This window comes from Chinchilla lanigera, unplaced genomic scaffold, assembly GCF_000276665.1.
Source record: "Chinchilla lanigera isolate Chin_1 unplaced genomic scaffold, ChiLan1.0 scaffold00044, whole genome shotgun sequence".
Classification (NCBI taxonomy): Eukaryota; Metazoa; Chordata; class Mammalia; order Rodentia; family Chinchillidae; genus Chinchilla; species Chinchilla lanigera.
The window spans coordinates 5421705-5427734 of NW_004955445.1; the positions used below are offsets into that span (position 1 = coordinate 5421705).

General features: G+C 44.6%; 1 long non-coding RNA gene across 2 annotated transcripts; it reads left to right on the plus strand.

Moving 5' to 3' along the window:
- Nucleotides 1-1166: 1166 nt before the first annotated feature.
- Nucleotides 1167-4454, plus strand: LOC102015785. Of its 2 annotated transcripts, XR_262304.1 has the most exons (5): nt 1167-1264; nt 2280-2404; nt 2524-2694; nt 3282-3341; nt 4327-4454. It is a non-coding gene; the product is annotated as an uncharacterized LOC102015785 (long non-coding RNA). The 2 variants fall into 2 exon arrangements; XR_001235565.1 differs by lacking the exon at nt 4327-4454 and having other exon boundaries at nt 3282-3718.
- Nucleotides 4455-6030: the final 1576 nt, after the last annotated feature.

Here is a 6030-nt window from a genome sequence, read left to right on the forward strand (position 1 = left end):
GTGGAAGGGATTCTGCTTGTTTCATGGCTGACCAGCATTCCTAAATTCTCTTGGGTTCTGTGTGTGGGAGTGGGGAGTCTATCTTTGACCTTGATAACCAGTACACATAGAAACTGAGTCGAATATATAAGAGACAACACCCATGTGTCATTTGACGATTCCATGTAAAATGCATAGCATTCCTGGCAAGTGTCCAATGGGTTATTGTGCTAAGATCATAATGGTGACAATAGTACTTGTTATGGTTTAGATCTAAAATGACCCCCAAAATCTCATGTTTGGAAGTGGGGCCTGGTCAGAAGGGGGAGCACTAGGAGTGTGACTTAGAAGGGGCTTTTTTTGTCTCTGGCTCCTCCTTTCTCTGTTTGTTTCCTGGCTGGCCTCCACCGTGTTGTTCTGCCATAACATTTTGCCCTGGGAGCCAGCCAGCCATGGAGTGAATCTACTGAAACCGTGAGGCAAAATACATTTCTCCTTTTTTTAAATTGCAAGTTTTGGGTATTTTGTCCTAGCGACAGAAAAGCTACTAATACATATTAAGAATATTTATATAGCCCACTACATTTATCACACTTTTGGCCAACACCATTCATCTAATCAATATTTGGTGCTTGGTTAATGCTAATTGAGGATGGGAAATAATATAACAACTCACTGTAGGCTGCTGTATGAGAGGAGCCTGGGGAGGAAAGGAGAGGACTGACAGGCTGGTTTTGGGACTGGTTACATTTGTTGCCTACGTAATATCAATTTCCCTCTTCTACCTTGATAATAAAACCCTGATTTGGTTTTCTGTGACAATGCGCCCCGCAAAGTACTTCACAGTATCTTATAGCTAGTCAGGGATGACAAAAAAGTGACACAGGTCTGGCTGGGGAGGTTTAAGTGTAATACTGCTGTGTTTCTGGGAAAGGTTTGCCATCCAGGGAAGACAGGACAAAGGCCATTAGTGCCTTTATTTCACTCTTTTTCCTGCCTGGAATATGATGGTGGTGGCAGCCATCTTGTAGCCAGAGAACACAGTGAGGAGACAGTGGCAGCCATCTTGTAGCCAGAGAGCACAGTGAGGAGACTGTGGCAGCCATCTTGTAGCCAGAGAACACAGTGAGGAGACTGTGGCAGCCATCTTGTAGCCAGAGAACACAGTGAGGAGACTGTGGCAGCCATCTTGTAGCCAGAGAGCACTGAGGAAACAGCGGCTTCTTCCAACACATTAACTGGGTGACCCAGCACTACTGTTGTCTGCCTCTGAGATATCATGGTGGTGAGAAAAGGAAATTCTGATTTACTCAAATCACTGAAAGTTATTTTTATTTACAGTCTAATGCATCCTTCACTTAGAAGTGTTTTGCTATTCCTGGGTAAGTTAAAGGAAACTTAGAAAGTCTAACTGAAAGAGGCCAGCTCTCCCATTTCTGGGACTAACATACAAAAATGGCAGCTAGAGGCTTCTCCTAACTCATTGACCCAGCGCACAAAACAGTGTGGGTAGCAGCTAATGATAAAAACTGACTTGAATTCAGTATTTCTTCTGGGTCAGACATAGTGTATTACTTGGCCCACAGTGGACACCTAGAGAAGTGTTTTTTTAAATAAGTATGAAAGAATACACGATAAATCACCCCTCTCCACTCAGATCTATGGCCTATCTTTCCCTCCCCACTGTAGATTCGTTTTTTTTTTTTTTTTGGTTTTTGGTTTTTCTCCGGTACCGGGAACCGAACTCACGACCTTGCGCTTGCCAGGCAGGTGCTTTGCCGCTGAGCTAAATCCCCAGCCCTTGTAGATTCGTTTTACTTGTTTCCTTAGCTTCCTGTAAATGCAAAAATCATCCCTACCTCACATGTTTGTTGTAGCTATTAAATGAATAGCTATACTTAAAGAGTTTATAATCATCTGTGCCAGTGTGTTGGTGTCATTATGGTCATGTGCCAGACTAAGTGCATTTCTCGCATTTTTTTTTTTTTTTTTTGAGACAAGGTTTTGCTATGCAGTTTCAGGTTGGCCTTGAACTTACTTTGTAGCCCAGGCTGGTCTCAAACTCACAGCGATCCTCCTGCCTCAGCCTCCCAAGTGCTGGGATTACAGGTGTGTGCCATCATGCCTGGTATGAAGACAATTTCTTAAGGTCTCTTTCTTCTCTAAATGTCAGCAAAGTCAAGCTGGAAGTTGCAGATTATAGCACAAGAAATTTCCACAGAGGAAATTTTATCTTTGGAAAGAAAACAATTCTCATTTCCAAACAGCAATAACTGTAGCTCTGTTTATCTGTATAACAGTCTAGCTTCCACAAACTGTAAACCAAAGGACTCTGAGACACAGCCATCTCCCAGGAGCAATGTGACCCCCACAGTCTAGTTACCTGAATGAAGCACTTGCCAACAAAGGAACCTTAACATTTCCGGTAGAGCATGTCAACCTTTTCCCTACCCTGGTTTATGAGCCTGTTGTTCGCATGTGTGACATTCTCATAGATGGAGTCAGGGTTAGGAGTACAATTTCTCTTCTGTCTTTTCCATTCAGAAAACTGCAGCAAGTTCCCTGACACCGTCAGCTTTCAGCAATGATGGAGAATACATTTTCTGCAGCTGGTTGCAACTGATCCAGAGTTTCAAGACCACTACTTGAGAAACCACTGGGTCAGAAGATTCCTCAACCAAGAGTCTCCTAACCCAGAGCCACTTACATGGGGAGGTAATGGGGGAGGTGGGGTGGAGGCCGAGCCAGAACAGTGTCGTGGAGTTAGTCCCACATCTACACTGACAACAGGACAACACGCGGTGCCTTTGTCAGGCACTCTCAGCACACAGCTCAGACTCCGTGCTCAGCCTCCTTGTGAACGAAGAGCTGTACTTCCAGTTAACCAACAAGAAGGCTGCATGTACACGGCTTGTGTTTACGTGGCTCCATTTCCTCAGTCCGTTTTGCAGATTTCCCCCAGGGCCTGGGCTGGACTGATAGGTAGTCCTCTCTACAGCGCCCCCTAGGCCTTCTCATTTCTCGGATTGTGCTGGGGAATGATGACTGAGGCGTGCAGATGTTACTTGGTGCAATTATACAAAGTGTTTCTCAGCAGAGTCCATCTCTGGGTGATTTGATACACGAAAGGGTTCCTGGAAAGACATGCGATTTGGCCTCTCATACCTTCTTAGGTGTATGACTGTCCCCTCTTGTGCAAGTCCTTGTTTGAGTGAGTTTTGCTTAATCACACACCGCTGTTGGGCCAGGCCTAGAGATCTAGGCTTCCCCTCCATTTTTAATAAGCTTGGAATTCCTGGCAGGTGCAGTACGCTGGCTCACTGGAGAAGACCATGGGAAGGGAGGCCAAGCGGGGGAAGATGGTAAGACCACCGCAGCTGGTAGGACTGTTCACCACAGGCCTTCACAACTACATGACCTTTGTTCAAAGTCAGACTTTTCCATTCTCTGTTTTGGACTCAGGAGTTGGTAGCTTTGAGAATCCCCTAGCTTTACATCCAAAACCACTGCTGGCCTGTTGCTTACCAACATTTGCAGAGAGGAGAGGCGAGCTAGGTGGGATTCCTTCTCCAGGAACGCTTGCCAGCATGAGTTCAAGATGAACAGATGAACCCCCAGACCCTTTTTCCTACAGGTGCTGGAGTTTAAGTAGACAGGGGTGGGCGGTGGGGGCGGGGATCTGGCATGGAACCCAGAAGGGTAGGGGAAGCTGAAATCACACCTCGAGTCTCGCCACAAAGGTTTGATTCTCTTTATGAGTATGATCCGCCAATCTGTAATCAAGGGTTAATTTCACAGCTCACTGCTTCATCTAGCATAATATCCATTCAGACTAATTAAATCTGTCTAATAATGTGAGTGTCTTTGTCTTTGTTCTTCCCCTTCTTTGTGTTACACCCTTCACATCTCATCTCCAGAACCACACGCCATCACACTCTACTTGACAAGCAGAATCCATCCCTAAAATTAAAACATTCCTGACCTATCTGCAGTGACAAGCCAGGCGAGCTTCACGGCGCTCCGGCCCATGAAGCGAGCTGACACATTTGTTTTTAATTTCAAAAGAGTAGAAAGTGAAGATCTGACCCCGTCAATCAAGCCCTGTGACAAGTTTAATCATTGGTGCCCCACAAAAATCATGGCTAAATAGGAATGCAAATACTGTATCACAGGGCTCTTATAAATGCTAATCAAGCGGAAGTAATCAACTGACAATTTCACTGATCTCTTTTCTGAAGAAGTCACTCAATGCTCTGTCTGCGGGCCACAAAGAGAAGAGAAAAAGACAAAAGGGATGTATGGGGGTGCCCCCCCAACCCTCAACCTTCCTTTTATTTTTCCTTCCAGGACATTTCTTTTTAAAGAGAGAATTCGCTCTTTTGATCCATCGGTGAACTTTAAAGCAAAGAACTTATGCAGTTATATGTCAAGTGTACTTTATTATCAGGAGCTAGACTGGGCAGAAAATGCACCGAAACTTCCGCTAAAATAAAAATCATCATTTGTCTTTGTCATTAATCTCCTCTCAAATTCTCTTATATCTTAAAAGTGACTGACCTTCTCTGTTAAGAGGGGGAGGGAAAAACTTTTGTAAGTAGTTGAAAATCTGAAAAATGTGATCACTGTAACTTAAAAAAAGAAGAATCCCTTTCAAAAACTTATGCTAGCGTTAATGAAGAATTTATAACCACCAAGAAGTTCTGAAGGTTCGGTCACCAGAGTGTGCTGAGGGAGAGCGACCATCGTGGGGACTGAATCTTTCATGTCCAATCTCATATGGAACCTGAGGGCTTTGGGTTTACAAAGCTTAGAGGTTCCAGGGCTTTTTTTCTTCTTCTCTATTTTATTTTTAAACTAGTATTCCTAAAGAGAGCCAATTCATTGTTTATTTCCCAGTGAACACACCTGTTTCATGGAGTCATAGAAGGAAAAGAAGAAAGAGAGCCTTGTGTTTACCTAGGGCTTTGGAAACAGAACATTCTAGAAGTTCAGTCACTGGCCAGTGAACGCCTGCTGTGCAAACCAGACAAGGTTCAGATTTCCAGGGCTATCTCCTGCGTTTCAGGAAGGGAAAAGTAGGAATTTAGGGGGTTTATGGAGTGAGCAGTATTCTCTAGTTTTCTATGGAGGTTGAGTGGGCCAATCAAGCCTGCTGTTTGCTTTTCTATGGCCCAGGGACCAAGCAATGTTTTTACATTTTTAAATGCTTGAAAAAAATGAACAGGATAATATTTCATGCCATGAACATTACATGAAACTCGTACTCCGGTGTCCAGAAATAAAGTTTTCTAGGAACATGGCCAAGCCTACTCATTTACACCTCACCTACGGCTGTCAGATGACACTGACAGTGGTAACTGAATAGTTCCAGCAGAGGGCACGCCACCCGCAAGAGCTAAGATTCTACCTAGATCTTTACAGCGAAAGTTTGCTGGTCATTTCCCCGGACCTGGCTGTGCTTCAGTTTCCCCAGTCATAAACTCTCCGTTCACAACACCATCAAAGGCACCTCAGGGGTTTAGGGATCAATGTTCAGATTATGGAGGACAAGCTTCCATCCTGTGACACGCTCACTTCCCTCCCCTGACAACAGACCTTGGACTTCTCTTGCTTCCACCCATTTTCCACTGCCTATGTCTGAGGGTGGGCAGTTTCTCTAGAGAAAGATTTTGCTGTCTCCCAGGGGGGCAAAGACCGAGCCTCAGGTATGGCTGCAGAGTGGTTATTCTTCCTCCCAGCAATGTTTCAGATTAAGATCTACTTCATTTTGGAATAATGACAGGGCTCCCAAAACAGACCACTGACATCAGCTGAAAGAGGGGCGCCGAGCTCTATTTCTGCTGTGGTGTGTAGCCCCTGGAACCAGCAAGGCTGCCACCCATATCTCGTGAACTAGGAAATAAAAAGGCAGGCCAATTTGTTGTTCCAATAATAATATGGCAGAAAATTACAAGAGAGAATATTTCTCTCTGAAAAAGTTGCCAGCAAAAAACAGTGCAGGTGCAGATAGACCTGGTTCAAGCAACGTTTCTCAGCCTGGGCACTGCTGAC